Here is a 15,736-nt window from a genome sequence, read left to right as displayed (position 1 = left end):
CCGGGGGCCCCTGCTGCTGCACGGCCATTTCAAAGACTCCCAGGGGCCCCGGCCGTGGCCCCCAGCACCATTTTCAAAGACTCCCAGGGGCCCCGGCCGGGGCCCCACACCATTTCAAATACTCGCAGGGGCCCCGGCCGGGGCCCGTGCTGCGCACCATTTTAGAGCCTACTTAGATGTTTTGTATTACGTAAGGAGGGGCCCGGACGGGGCCCCCACGGAGCTCGGGCCCTACGGCCCCCCCCGCAATGCGGGGGCTGCGTGGGCTTGTGTTACACCCCTGAGGGAAAGGGCAGGAAAATGAATACGGTAAACTTATATATAAATGCAGGTACTACATCTTTTGAAATAAATGAATGCACCACCTAGAAATTAAATCTTGAAGGAGATACAGCATTCTTATTGAAACGCTGGAATTAGCGGAAACCAATATATTACAAGGAACACATTCACTCCGATCTAGTATCAGAAAGACTTCTATTGGCATTAGAACTCGGGTAGATATTAGAGGCATTACTTGTATGAGGACAATCATACATGAGAGGATGATGTGTCATCAGAGGAGCACAATGATTATTCGCATCCTAGGAATTTCAACACGATAACTGGAGTTATTCCACCACTATCTATTTTCCACAAGAGTATCTGTACCCCCGTGTTTGACCACCTTAACTGAATCACTGAATTTACTGAAATTGTTTATCTTTCAATAATATTTATTTCTAACGAGGTCACCAAATTGGATTGATTAGTCTTTAACTCTTTATTCATGTTGTCATAAATGTGATTCATATTGTACTGCTTTTCCGCCGCCCTCTGTGAAATTAGACCTTATTCTTGTCTTGGGTGTTGTCCATTTTCTTCCACACCTTGGAACAATAGGGTAATAACTGGGTAATGGCAAGACTGCCATGAAGCAACCTAAAAATAGTCTTGCCAGTCGTTGCCCGTCCAAGTAAGCGCAGGGGGTGGGGTGGAAGTGACATGACGGAATATGAAAATTAAAATAAATAAAACTACTTACCTTGTGCTCGATAAGCGCTAAGTAAGTGGATTTATTTATTTTATTTTCCATATTCCGTCGTTTGTCACTTATATCCCCCTGCCCATACCCCTCCGCGCTTACCTGCACAGGCTGCCACTGGGTCTTGCCAGTCGTGTTGTGGGGAGTTGTGCCATAAAGCCATAATCTGGATGGTAGGGCTGATCTAAGATTGACAACACATTTGAGATCCATATGCATGGTCTCTTTTAATGAGACAATTGTTTCTTTCTATCTGTCAATTACTTTGTGCATGATATAGAGACAGTTTAATATGTTCAATTCCATTAATCTTGAGGACATTTAAAATTTCTTGGGAGGTAAATTGTACCCCATTTTCAGTGATTAAATGGCAGGGAAACACCTCGCAACAAAAAAAATGTCTTACGGAAGTTTAGAACTTCATTAGTGTTTAGTTGGATGTTATGTTATGTTATGTTAATATCATTTATTTTGCGCACAGATGCTCCAGCTAAGGAGCGTCCTGGCGCAAGGAAAAGGTGAACATAACACAACGCAAAAGGAAACAGAAAAGTGAGTGAAAGATGAATTAAAACAGGTGAGTTTTCACGGCCCTACGAAATGCTAATAGATCCTCTAACAGGCGGATTTCTAAAGGGAGGGAATTCCAGAGAGCCGCAGCTCTCACACGAAAAGAGCGACCGCCCATCCGGCTAAGCCTGAACCGCGGGACAACCGCAAGGGATTGCCCAAGAGATCTAAGAGAGCGAGTCGGGACATAGGCGGATAAGAAATTATTGAGAATCTCAGGTGCCGACCCTTTTAAAATTTTGAAAGCAAGGCTAAGGGCCTTAAAATGGATTCGACTTTTGATTGGTAACCAATGTAGGGACCGCAGAGTATTGGAAGTGGGACAGGACTTTGGCAGACCCACCACTGCTCTCGCAGCCGCGTTCTGTAGGCGCTGCAGGCGAACGATCTCAGATTGGTTAACTCCCAGCAGGAGCGAGCTGGCATAGTCCAGCCGGGAGATAATCGTCGCTTGGATGACCAACTGTCTTGTCGGAGCATCAAAAAATTTGAGCACCGGCCTTAGCCCACGCAGGACACCAAAACAGCATGCCGCCACTCTCTTAGTGTGGGTAGTGAAGCAGAGGGTGTGATCTAACCACACTCCCAGGTTTCTAAGTTCCATCACTGGTGTAGGGGCCGGCCCTAGCTCGAGAGGCGACCAGTTGTCCCCCCAGCGATCCGCTCCCCTCCCGACGATCATCACCTCAGTTTTTTTCGCGTTCAGCTGGAGACAGTTGTTATTCATCCAGCTGGCCACCTCTCTCAGCCCATTTCGGAACCTGGGGGCATCCTGTTCGACATCCCCGCTGATCGTGACCGCTAGCTGCGTGTCGTCGGCATAAGAGACCATGGTTAGGCCCCACTGCCTGGCGACATCAGCCAGCGGCCACACGTACAAGTTGAAAAGTGTGGGACTCAGCGAGGAGCCCTGAGGGACCCCCAGGTCCAGCTAATGGTATTTGGACTGAAAAGGAGGGGTGGCAACGCAGAAGGAGCGATCGCTAAGAAAGGAACCGAACCACTGCAGAGCAGAGCCATAGATGCCAATGTCCTCCAGGCGGTGCAGAAGGATGCGATGGGACACCGTGTCAAAGGCAGCGCTAAGGTCTAATAAGATGAGCGCTGCCGTTTGACCTGCATCCAACACAATCCGCAGATGTTCTACCATTGCCAGAAGGGCGGTCTCCGTCCTGTGACCAGCACGGAACCCATTCTGCGTGGGATCGAGGACATTGGCCCGGGCCATATGCTCGGAGAGAGCCAGGTTGACGTGAGCCTCCATGACTTTGGCCGGCCAGGGAAGCAATGAAATGGGGCGGTAGTTTTCCGGTTTTAAAGGATCCAATGATGTTTTTTTCAGGATCGGAGAAACCACCGCCTGCTTCCACTTGGCAGGAACTGTACCTGAAGTCAAGGACAGGTTAATCAGCAAACACACTACAGTGCGCCCCTGAAAAGAAGGATCTCTAAAGAGGGCAGGTCTGAGCGGGTCCGCAGGAGAACCGGACTTGACTCGTTGTGCCCACTTGACAAACCCATCCCAGGAGAGAGTAGGGAGAGAGTGTAATGCCGGGCAACTGCGAGGGCCGTTCAGAGGAATGGAGGGCAACGTCGTACTGGGGAACGACTGATAGATGGTCTTGACTTTCTCCAAGAAGAAAGTGGCCAAGGTCTCACAATGGGAGGTAGAACCGTCCACTTGCGGATCCGCTCTCTTAGCCAACAGATTTTTAAGGGCTTTGAAGATGGCCTTAGATGGATTGAGGCTGTTACGGAATTCCGTCGCGTAGAACGCCACACGGGCTCTACAAATAGCTCGATGGTAGAGCTTGACGGAAGCCAAATACGCGTTTTTTTTACGACATCATACGCCACTCCCTTTCTGCCCGTCTACAAGAACCCTTCAGAGCGCGGAGGGCACTGTCATACCAAGGACTCGACTGCCTGGAGCTGGATTTACTTGAGATGATAGGCACCAATACGTCAAGCGCCTTGGATCACATTGATCACAATTAAACCACTGCCCATCTGCTGAAATAATCTACAAGTACAACAACATAACATTTTTCAGTGGAAGGGCACTGACTGGTCCAATAAAGTCAATACCAACTTTAATCCACAGGCCTTCTGGTAGTTATACAGATGTCTTGGGACATTTTTGTAACAAGTATTTTGTCAGCAGCTCTACGCATAGCACAGTGTTTCATAAATATTTCTACATCCTTGTCCATGGATGGCCCCCTGCAGGCCATTCGTAGTTTCTTTTTTGAGCCCATCATTCTCCCATGTCCCTCATTGGACAAACTGATACGTCTACCTTTAAAAGCACTAAAATGTACCACCGCCTCATCTCGAAGGACAACTTCTTCCTCAGTGGTAAGTGCCTCCTTAATTCTCCAGAACGGTTGCAAACTTGTGCTTAGCAACGTTTCACAAGGCTATCCCTTGACAATAAAGTGTTTCACTTTTTTAAGTACCTCATCACATTCAGGCTCTTGAATCTATTATTTTTAGGTTTCGCCTAGGCAGTGCTCGCGCTGTCTCTTCAAAACATGCTGTGTTCAGGATATGGGCGTGAAGCCCCTCCCATTTTTTCGAAGCCCCTCTCATTAGGTCTCGGGACCTATAAGCTGCGAAGCAGCTTCCGGTCCGGAGAATTAATGTCAGTTAGTAGGGCAGTTTAGACCCGCCTCTCAGCTCCGTTCGCTTCCATTGGCTGGCTTCCTAAACAGAGGCCAGCCATTGGAAGAGAAGTGAGTCACTTCAAACAAGCCCCGTCTTTTTCGGATTTGGGGGCATCATTTTTGCTGTTCTTTAGCTCGTGACGTCGTCCGTCACTCAGGACAGCAAAACACGCCCCCAAAACCGAAAAATTTCAGAAGCTTTGAGGCAGCCATTGTTGCCCAGCCGGCGCCGAGTACGGTGATGCTGCCGCTTTCCACCCACACTAGAGCCGCTTCCTCTGCTCTGACGCGGACACGGGCAGTCAGGTAAGTTTTTTTTTAAATGTATTTTTTAACGCCCCGCTCCAGTCCCGCCCCCTTGCGCCAGAGTCCCGTCCCCCCTCCCCCGTCCCCCCTCCCCCACCAGTCCCGCCCCCCCCCGCGCCAGTCCCGTTCCCCCTGCGAGTTGTAAGGAGAGAGGATCCACCGGCGGAGACGTGTCCACGCAGACTGTGCAGCTTCATGTTAAAGCAACGGTAGCTTTAAAAAACGCGGCAGATGTCCCTGACTTCCTTTATCTGCGCATTAATAAATGTGCTTGTGTACCCCACCGGAGCGGGTGGCGCGGCTCTCAGACTTCTATCCCACGCTTTAATGTGTTACGAGAGCGGCTATAAAGCGACCACGGCTCATGGTGGCTCCATCCAACGACCGACCGCAGGGGACAAGATGCAGTGGGCCGCTCTCTGGCTGTGTCTCCTCCCGGGCTTCGTCCGTGGCGCGCCGCTGCTGGAACCCGGTAAGCAAAATAAAACAGAGACAGTAACACTAACCTACACGTTTTTCTACGAGTCCTGTTCATAGAACCTGTGGGGACTTGTCGGTGGGCGGGTTATATTGCTAATAATGTTAGCCCTCCTCCCCCACAACTTTCTACGACATTACCACCCCTACTTCCTCAGCTCCACTCCCGCGCCCTCACTTTTCTTTCCCACCCTTCAACTCCAGATTCAGAGGCTGAGTCTGGCGCGTCGGAATTCAAGTCGTGAAATAAATACTGAAACATGCTTTGCAGTGTGAGACCCCCTTGTGGCAAAGGAGCCCCTGAGGATGGGGGTACAGTTAGTAAAGACCCAGAAGTCGCAACCCCTCGGCAGCATTTGCACCGTGGGGGTCCAGTGGAGTTGGAAAGAAAGGGGGGTTCGGGACAGGGTTTCCCTCCGGGTGTGGGGCTGGGGGCAAGGGTGGTTCGCGGGGTATTGCCCCGAGGGAGGGCAGCTCGTGTCTGATACTGAACGAACGGTCTGAGGGCGCTGGTCTGCGGGAAGCACGTGTCTGGTGTCCTGGAGTGCAAGGGTCGGGCGCACCTTTCGGGTGTGAAGGCACCGCAGACCTTGGGTCACAGAAGACGCACGCTTGAGGGCGCACACTTCCGGGGGCAGGTCCGAGGGCTGCAGGAGTCTGAGCGCACGGATGAGGGAGCCGTGAGGCTGGCGGGGAGCGGCCGTGCTCGGGCTCCAGGGCACAAGCTATGACCCCAGGGGCAGAACTGAGGACTCACAGTGTGGGGGGTGGGGGGGGGGGGGGTAGGGCAGAGCGCATCGGGCATGTGCTGTTGGCTTCCTTGACCTCAAAGACACTTAAAATTCACTGCACAAATACACCCTCTGCCACCAAACATAACCATGACCCTCAATGGCAAAGGGCAGAATCCAGGCAGTGCCCACCAGCCCCTAGATCCAGACCCTTGGAAACCCCCCCCACCCCCCGCCCCCTCCCTCACACAGACAGATCTGGTGCCACCCGCGTTCTCTTTTCTTTCAGTGTTACCTTCAGAGTAGACCTTTACAAAATAAAACATCGAATAGTGTGCCTACGCATACTAGTGGTTGTACCAATAAGCAGGACACACAGAAGCAGGAAGCAGTGGCATATGTTTTAAACTTTGGAGCAAACTTATTTTAACCCTGGCCTCCATTTTGCGCAACCCTCAAAGCTCAACTTCGGTGTCCTGCACAGTACAAAATGCTTGGAGTACATGCGTTGTAGGCCGTGGTGGTTAACCAAAGCAGAAGGGGCGGGGTGGCGGGACGCACAAATAATCTCCCTCCACCCCTGGGTGCAAGAGGGTCACGCTGCAAAGCGCATTTTAAATACATTGGGTGCACTTTGTGAAGTGTCTTATGGGATCAGCTAGACGAAGGAATTTGAAAACCACACAGTAGCACAACATTTTTAGGAAGTCCACAACAAAACACAGGGGATGCGGCTCGTTCAAGGTGGGTCAGATTAGGGACCCCTGCTGCCGGGGGAGGTCCTGCCCCTACTGGTTCCAGCCATGTCAGGTGGCACTGCCCCCCTGGGTCCAATAAACTGAGGGGGCTCTGCCCTGCTGGTCCAGCCACTTCACGGTGAACTACCCCTTGAGAGGGCCCTCTGCCCCAGCCACGTGAGAAGACACAGCCCCGAGGAGCAGTCACAGGAGCGTCTGCTGCCCTCTGGGAACAGTCATTTGAGGGTGCTGTCCTTCTGGTCCAGGCATTTGATGGGGCGCGCTCCTCAGTGAACAGTCATTTGATGGGGCGCAGGATCTTGGGTCCTAGTCCCTCCTTTTCAAATGTTGTAACCTTCCATACAGACTGGCCCTGTTCTATGGGCTCTTTTGCCCCATGTTATTTTAACACTTTTAAGAACTATTTCTTTAGCTGTCCTCCAGCAGCGCTCAGCTGTCCTCCAGCACCGCTCGCCAGGCGCCTTTATTTATTTATTAACGGCATCAGTAGCTTAACATTTTTTTCTTTCCTTCCCTCCAAAGCAGACCCCTCCCAACTCGGTGACACGGCATGCTTGCACGTCTTTATTTAATAACAGTCCTGTGTGCTTCAGCTCGCTCGTCGCCTCCTCCCCATGCTCTTCGACTGCATATTTGATGTTGCAGGACTATTTTTGGAGGCAGTATAATAATTTAGGTATATACGGTTCGCTTTACATTATTTTAAAGCTGCATGCCTTTCAAACGACACTCGAGCAGCACTCACGCTCAGCTGTCACTCACCACTCTCATCAGCTGCTTCCTCCTTACCCCAGCTTATTTCAAGGAACATGCATTTTAACCCCTCACAGATAAACAAGGAGTGCTGTATATCCTCGTGGGGTGCCCTCACTCCACCACCAGTCAGTTGCATGTAATCATTCATTTTAATATAGCTAGGTTCCAGTTGGTTAAGGTAACCATGTTGTTTCTGCTTACATTTCACATGCTTGACTTTATCTTGTTTTTGACACCAGTCCGCGCGGCCCCGAGGGCTCCAGACATGCTGCAACGCTGGGCTCATTATCGCCCTACCCCATCCTTGCATGAATAGGTAGGCCACCCACTTTAATTTGGTTCTGTAGATTCTCTTTACATGTATCAGCATTGGATTCTTGCACTGCCGGCCCACAACAATTGGGACTTGTTCTCCCCCCTCCACTTGCGGAGAGTGGAAACTTTGAACCACACAATGGGAGCAGTGTTTTATTCCTTGCCAGAGACTAGAATAGGTTTGATTTACTTTATTTTAAGGCTGCGCTCCTTTTAACGACACTCCAGCAGCACTCGCGCTCCTTTGCCGCCCGCTCCTCTCCTTGGCTGCCACCTCCTCCCCCTCTGCTACTTATTTCAAGGGCCGACCCTTTTAATGGCACAAAGATAAACATGGAGTGCAGTATCTCCCCATGGGGTGCCCTCCCTCCACCACCAGTCTGTTGCATGTCCTCATTCATTGTAATATGGCCAGGTTGCAGTACGTTAAGATAGCTATGTTGTTCCTGCTTACTTTTCACATGCTTTACCTAATCTTGTTTTTAACAGCAGTCCGCTTGCTTTCACTTTACATGTGTCTGTGTCTGATTCTTCCACTGCCCACCTACAACAATTGGGACGTGTTCTCGCCCTGCCACACTGGTGAAGAGAGGGAAGTTTGAAGCACACAATAGGAGCAGTGTGTTATTCCTTGCCAGAGACTAAAATAGGTTTCTAAAGTTATTGTTCCTCGGTAGTTGTGAAAGCCGAGCATGCACCATCAATCGTTCACTTTAGCAGCCCAGTTCTGCACTGTTTCTCTACTTCAAACTGCATTGTGCAAATAAATCTGTATGCCGCTTGGCATTCATGTAATGACTTCTCAGCTTTGCTCTCGTTGTCTTATTATGTTAGTGTGTATTTGTTTATGTGCTTACATAGTGCCCCAGTCTCCAGATCTTCTCTTTTTTTTTACACCCAAAGACACCAATCTAAAGCTTAGCTCCTACCCATGTTTATTTTTTTCCCCAAAAGGGCAATGCTATCCACACAGTTCCATGTCACACATTTCCAATTCATACCACATAATTAAAAAACAAACCACATAATTCAACTCAACAACACAATTACACAACACACTACAAAATTCTGCATCATGGCACACACATTTACAGAACACCACATAACTAAACTCCACTACATACCACTCCACAACAAAAAATGCACTTCCACATAATTGCACTCCATAACACACAATCCCACTCCACAAAATTCAAGTACACTCAATACCATATAATTACTATACACATATAACCCCTGCACACCATGCCACATAATTCCATTTTACAAATCCACACCACACAATTCCGATCAAGCCACATAATTCTACTACACACCACATACATACACTCCATAACACTTAGGTAACAGACATTGTCATTTACAATGCCAGTAGCTCTAACAAAAGGATATGCGAGACCTATTGCATTTACAATTCTTGTTTTGGTTATTATCTCAACAGACTTAATGTTATTGGTTAACCATGCAGCTGTGATGTTATAGTTGGGTGAAATGTCATTTTAAATGTAACATTTTAAAGTTAAAAAAGCACTGAAATTCACCAGTTATGTTTTATTTGAAGTAACTATAACTCACGCCCTTGCCATGAATTGCTTATGACCTCTTATATAACTTCACTTTTGACTCATTCTATGAAATCATTGAAAACATTACTGATGATATCCTAAATTACATAATAGATGAAAACACTGTGCTTGGCGGGGGCACAAGTTATAGTACTTGACATAAATGTAACTGGTGATTTTTTTCTTTTTCGTTTAAAATGTTAAGTTCAAAACTGACATTTTCATCTAACTATAACATCTCTTTAACTTTTGTGTTTTTTTACAGAGAATATATATATATATATCTATATATATATATATATCAACACTGGTTTCCACGAACAATGAAACGGACTCAATCCAGCCGCAGCACCGCCAAGAAACAGGAGACCCAGATTTCCGTGAGTAAATGTTTTATTCTGCAACGGACAGCATAACGTTTCGGCCTACCAGAGGCCTTGGTCACATGGCGCCTTGGAGGGCGGTGGCAGAAATTTAAAGTGCAAGTGTGGTAAACATTTTCATTGGGTGTCAATTGGATGCACGGAAAACATAGTAAAAATACTACAATTTTTTCCCTTTTTCCGTTGTACTTGATGGACAAAAACAGTATTGGGATAAATCCCTATAGCGATAATGTTCCACATAAAAAAAAATCATGAATCATTATGCGTGACATTTGTAAATTGGCGCATGCCCCAACTAAATTACGTTGGTAAGAATCACATGTATTTGTGCAAAAAATAGCAGAATAAATAATTATTTGGCTATAAATATATATAAAATATATATACAAAATATACATAAAATTCATGACATGTCCTAAAAACTGGCCTAAAATCCAATTCTTTATGTATACTAAAAGAATTAATTAAAATCAGTACTGTTAAGATGTATATAGACTCTAGTTGAATATACAAATATTAAAACAATCAACCAACATCTCTTCCAGTGGCCATCACGCAATGATTAAACTATAAATATTCATTATGTTTATGTACAATTTTACAATTTTGTATCCTATATTGTACCACCCACATGAATAAATAAGTGAAAAAAATGATAAAGTGCTAATAGTGTCTTGGTAGTGTGTGCAGTAAACGGTAGGGTATACGATAAATGAAATACATCATCTTTAAAAACACCTACCAAATACCGGTTACATTTTTTTGGGGTAACTTACTTTTTATATCAGATTAAAACTATGTTGACACATAGATTTAAAAAATATTTTTTACATATATATGTGTTTTACGAATGAGATGTTATTCAGACTGGTCCCAGTCTGCCATCCTAACACACATAGTGACAAATTTTCCAGACAAACAGATGGCTTGAACTCAAGAACAACCTAAATCTTACAACAACAACTAGTTGGTATTTCATAGATTTCATTTAATTTGTTTGTAAGATGGTTTTAAAAGATAACGATTATACCACAAACCAACCAGCATTCAGATTTCTCTATGGCATGTTTAGGAAATAATGCTTGACTCAGAGACAGGTGTAAAAATCTTCCGAGGCATTAGGTCCCTGTGGTGCTTTACTATCCAACATCAAGATGTATCTTGTTTCTAAAATTCTAAGTGCAGCATCCCTATCGCCTCCTCTTCTTAAGGGGCCTACTGAGTCAATGGCATAGTACTTCAGGAGAGCACTGTTGTTGTGATGTTCCTTGAAGTGTCTAGCCACAGGATACGAAGAATCATTGGTATTAATAGCCCTCAAATGTTGGAGGACCCGTTTGTGGACTTGCAGCTTTGAGCTGCCCACATATCTTAAGCCGCACGGGCACTCCAACACGTATACTGCAAATTCACTCTTGCAGGTTAGTTTTTTGTTAATTTTACATGGGACTGCTGAGAAAGGGGTAAGATATTCCGTTCTATTTACCCCATGTGAACATGCCTTGCATGTAGAGCATTTCCTAAAACCTCTACTGCTAGCCAGCCAATCCTTAGGTGTTTCCAGTTCTGGGCTGGATTTGACCAAAGCATCCTGTAAGGAGTAGGCCCTTCTGTAAGTAATTGCTGGCTTTCTCGGCATTAGTTCACCAATCACGGGATCACATTTCACCAGATCCCAATGTTTATTCATTATCTTTCTGAGTGCCCCATGTTGGCTATTAAATGACCATATTAATCTGATAGGTTGCTGCATAGGCATAGTAGTTGGACACTGGGATTTTTTATGTAGTAATGCTATTTCACGGGGAAGGGCATTAGCTTTACGTATTGCAGCTGCCACTGTGTTCTCACTATATCCTCTAGCCAGAAACCTGAGTTTACTGGCCTCTTGTGCTGCATTGCATTGTGTCTCGGTACTGCAAACCCTTCTAATCCTTAGCATCTCACCATAAGGGATGCTCCTTATCAAATGCGGAAGATGGTGACTCTTGGCATGCAGTACCGTGTTCTCCGCAGTGGGTTTCCTAAACAACGCTGTTTCCAGGCAACCATTGGTAATCTCAATTGAGAAATCCAGAAAAGTTGCTTGGTGTGCACTGATGTTGGAAGTGAATGCCAAATTGTAGTTGTTAGTGTTTAACTGCATAATGAAATTCTCTGCCTGTGTTTGTGTACCATGCCAGATCAGAAATACATCGTCGATGTATCGATACCATCGTACGATGTGATCTCTGCAAATTGCTGAGTGTTCACCAAAGAGGACCTGTCTCTCCCAGTATCCCATATGAATACAGGCATAACTGGGAGAGACTAGTCAGAAGAAATCCCTGGGTACACACTAGTATATGGACTTACTATATCTCCATATCTATCTATCTAAACACACCAACATCAGATTTTTGGGAAATAAACAAAGAATTTTAATTTCCACACTAAAAATAGGAACGTTCACAGTCTTTTTAATAAAAACAAACAAAAGTTTATACAAAACCACAAATTAAAATTTCAAAGAACAATCTTTGAAAAGATTTAGTAAAAACAATTAATCATAGCAATTCATTACAATTCAATACAGTACATAAGATTTTTTTTTAAAAATTATTAGACGTCAAAATCATATAAGACAGTACATCACAGGCAAGAATTACATTAAATCACGATAGAAAAAACATCAACAACCCCCTGAACAGTGTGGTATTCCTGATATCATTACCACTATTGATTACTAGATCCAAAGGTCATGAGTTAATACAGAGGTGACACCAATAGTACCACTTATACGTGTGTATCAATTGTTCACTTGACCTATTTCAGATTCTACATTGAACAAAAGTGCGTTTACGCGTTTCGGTGCAGAAAGAACAAGATAATGTAGCACCTTCCTCAGGACTGCCGTTTCTTTGGGGTCACCGGCTTCACAAATTATTACTTAACACCCCTTCTGTAAATATATAGGGAGAAAACAAGGTGTCACTATTTTTTAGTAGTTAATGACCAAAGCATCCTGTAAGGAGTAGGCCCTTCTGTAAGTAATTGCTGGCTTTCTCGGCATTAGTTCACCAATCACGGGATCACATTTCACCAGATCCCAATGTTTATTCATTATCTTTCTGAGTGCCCCATGTTGGCTATTAAATGACCATATTAATCTGATAGGTTGCTGCATAGGCATAGTAGTTGGACACTGGGATTTTTTTATGTAGTAATGCTATTTCACGGGGAAGGGCATTAGCTTTACGTATTGCATCTGCCAATGTGTTCTCACTATATCCTCTAGCCAGAAACCTGAGTTTACTGGCCTCTTGTGCTGCATTGCATTGTGTCTCGGTACTGCAAACCCTTCTAATCCTTAGCATCTCACCATAAGGGATGCTCCTTATCAAATGCGGAGGATGGTGACTCTTGGCATGCAGTACCGTGTTCCCCGCAGTGGGTTTCCTAAACAACGCTGTTTCCAGGCAACCATTGGTAACCTCAATTGAGAAATCCAGAAAAGTTGCTTGGTGTGCACTGATGTTGGAAGTGAATGCCAAATTGTAGTTGTTAGTGTTTAACTGCATTATGAAATTCTCTGCCTGTGTTTGTGTACCATGCCAGATCAGAAATACATCGTCGATGTATCGATACCATCGTACGATGTGATCTCTGCAAATTGCTGAGTGTTCACCAAAGAGGACCTGTCTCTCCCAGTATCCCATATGAATACAGGCATAACTGGGAGAGAAACAGGCCCCCATGGCTACTCCCCTGACCTGTTGATAATGCTGTTTGTTAAACATAAAAAAGTTATTGTTCAGGCAGAAACTCATCATAGACAGTAACATCTTATGTTCTACATATTCAATCGGTCGTTGTCCCAAATAGTATGCAGTAGCCCTCAACCCATCCACATGCACAATACTCGTATATAGCGCTGTCACGTCAAGAGTAATTAGCAAGAATTCTGGATCCCATTTTAATTCATTGATTTTCCTCAAAAAATCGCTGGAATCCTGGATGTAAGAGGGCAGCCCACACACAAATTCCTGTAGGAATGAATCCACATAAATAGTAGTCTTTTCCAAAAGCCCCCCACATGCAGAGATGATGGGTCTGCCAGGGGGCTTATTTGGAAATATCTATACATATATATATATATATATATATATATATATATATATATATATATATATATATATTACCTACTGGCAGTCGCCAGTAGGTTATATATATATATATATATATTACCTACTGGCAGTCGCCAGTAGGTATATATAGTTAGGATTTTTTCTCAATGGGACTTTTGAAAATTCTATGTCTAATAACTTTGGCGTTTGTGGACGGAATTGGCTGAAATTTTCAGGAAAATGGCACATTTTGTTTCTGAGCAGCCCCTGAAAATTTGGGGGTGTTTCGTCAAGGGAGGGGGCCGAGAAAAAAGGGGGGTCCCAAAACGCGTTTTTCCCATTCATTTTTCCATAGGGCGGTTGGCCTCACTTTTAGCTCGAACGGCTGAATGGATTTGCACAAAACTTGGCAAAATTGTAGGGACTGTTAGCCCGATGTGCCTTTGCTAGGTCTCAATATATGTGCTCCAGTGGATTTTGAGAAATTAACGTTTTAAAAAACAGATATATCTGTGACAGCGTCCCGGGTAGCGCTCCGGTTCGCATACTTTTCGCGTAACGGAACTTTGCGAAGCGAAGCTGATTGGCTCTCCGGTGTCTGTCAACATTCTAAACAGTCCGGAACGGCCACCATCTTGTCTCTCGGTAGGATCGAGAGACAAGAGGAGGAGAAAAACGAAGGGGGAATTTAATGAAAGGGGGCAAGGTAGACCCCTCTTGACCCCCTAGGAATGATGTTGGGGTTATTAAAGGGTCCCGTGGGGCAAATAAAAAAAATTTGATTTTTCGCGGTAGAAGCGCTTCCCGGTTCACGAACCGGGTCGCGAACCGGTAGCGAAACGGGAATTCGCCATTTTGTGTTTCGTTTTAATTAAATTACAAGATGGAGGAAGAACAATGTGGGAAATGGGTATAAGGGGGTACGGGAGACGTATCCTGACCCCCTATGTTTTCTGAGGGTGGCTGAGGATGCTCATATATGTTGATACATGTCTTCCAGCGGCTGCGCGTGAGCGGATTTTTTTTTTTTTGCTGCGTGACGTCTGTTAACGTTCGATTCGAAGGAAATCAGGAAGTGTTGACCGCCATTTTGTCACTGCGAGTAAATATATTGTTAAAAATAATTGTTATAAATTATTCGGTATTGATAAACATTGTCTGCGCCATCTTGCCTTTTTTCCAATGCCACACTTTTGTCGTGCACGGCAGCCATTTTAGATGCCTTGACCAGACCCACTCTCTGCACGCCGCCGATCCTCAGCACGGCTCTCCACCCTCGCAAGCATCTCCCCCACGCACTGGTCACCCCCGCTCTCTCTCTCATGCATGGGACATAAACCTCCCCCCATCTGCGCTGCTCTTCCCTGAGAATCACACCCCGTGCCCGCCCGACACCTCCCTTTCACCCTATTCACTACCGCACCCTCTGACACTCCTCTTCCTCTGTGTCCGATTGTCCAGGCCGGTCCCAGGCTATCACCTAGCCCTGCGGATGTAGTTTATGGCCCCAACTGTAAAGAATCACCCCTCTTCAAAGGAGTTACAGTAGATCAAGGCCCCCACCCCATGAGATCCGTCACACCACACGCGTTCCTACTATCTGATAACGATCCTGTATTGTGATTGGGAAGGGGATTCTCACTGTAAGGGTGTGTGGGACCGGGCCTGAAGCGGAAGATTCCAGGGATGCCTTTTTGTACATCAAAGTCTTCACAATAATGTGTCACATTAAAAATATATAGCACTCCAACAAAGTAGTAGGATTATAACACTTTAATAACTAATAAATATATACAACGCTCCAACAAAGTAAACACGTTAAAAAAAACATTTTAAACAACTATTTACATGGCAGCCTGCTGCAACATCCATCTCAAAGCAACAATGGGCTGCTTTGGTCTGTCTTTTAGTCGGCAAAATCCGTCGGTCTGTGAGGTGGCGTCAGTAGCGGACCGTTGTGCGAATAGGCCGAAGAAAGCACAACGCGCCGAGATCAGGACGGCACCGATGTGGTGTCCAGCAAGTTGCCGCACTGGTCTGGCCATCCTACAATGCTGCGCCGAAAAACGGCGTGGG

This window comes from Lissotriton vulgaris, chromosome 1_1 (genome assembly GCF_964263255.1).
Source record: "Lissotriton vulgaris chromosome 1_1, aLisVul1.2, whole genome shotgun sequence".
NCBI lineage: Eukaryota > Metazoa > Chordata > Amphibia > Caudata > Salamandridae > Lissotriton > Lissotriton vulgaris.
This window is presented reverse-complemented; position numbering follows the sequence as displayed.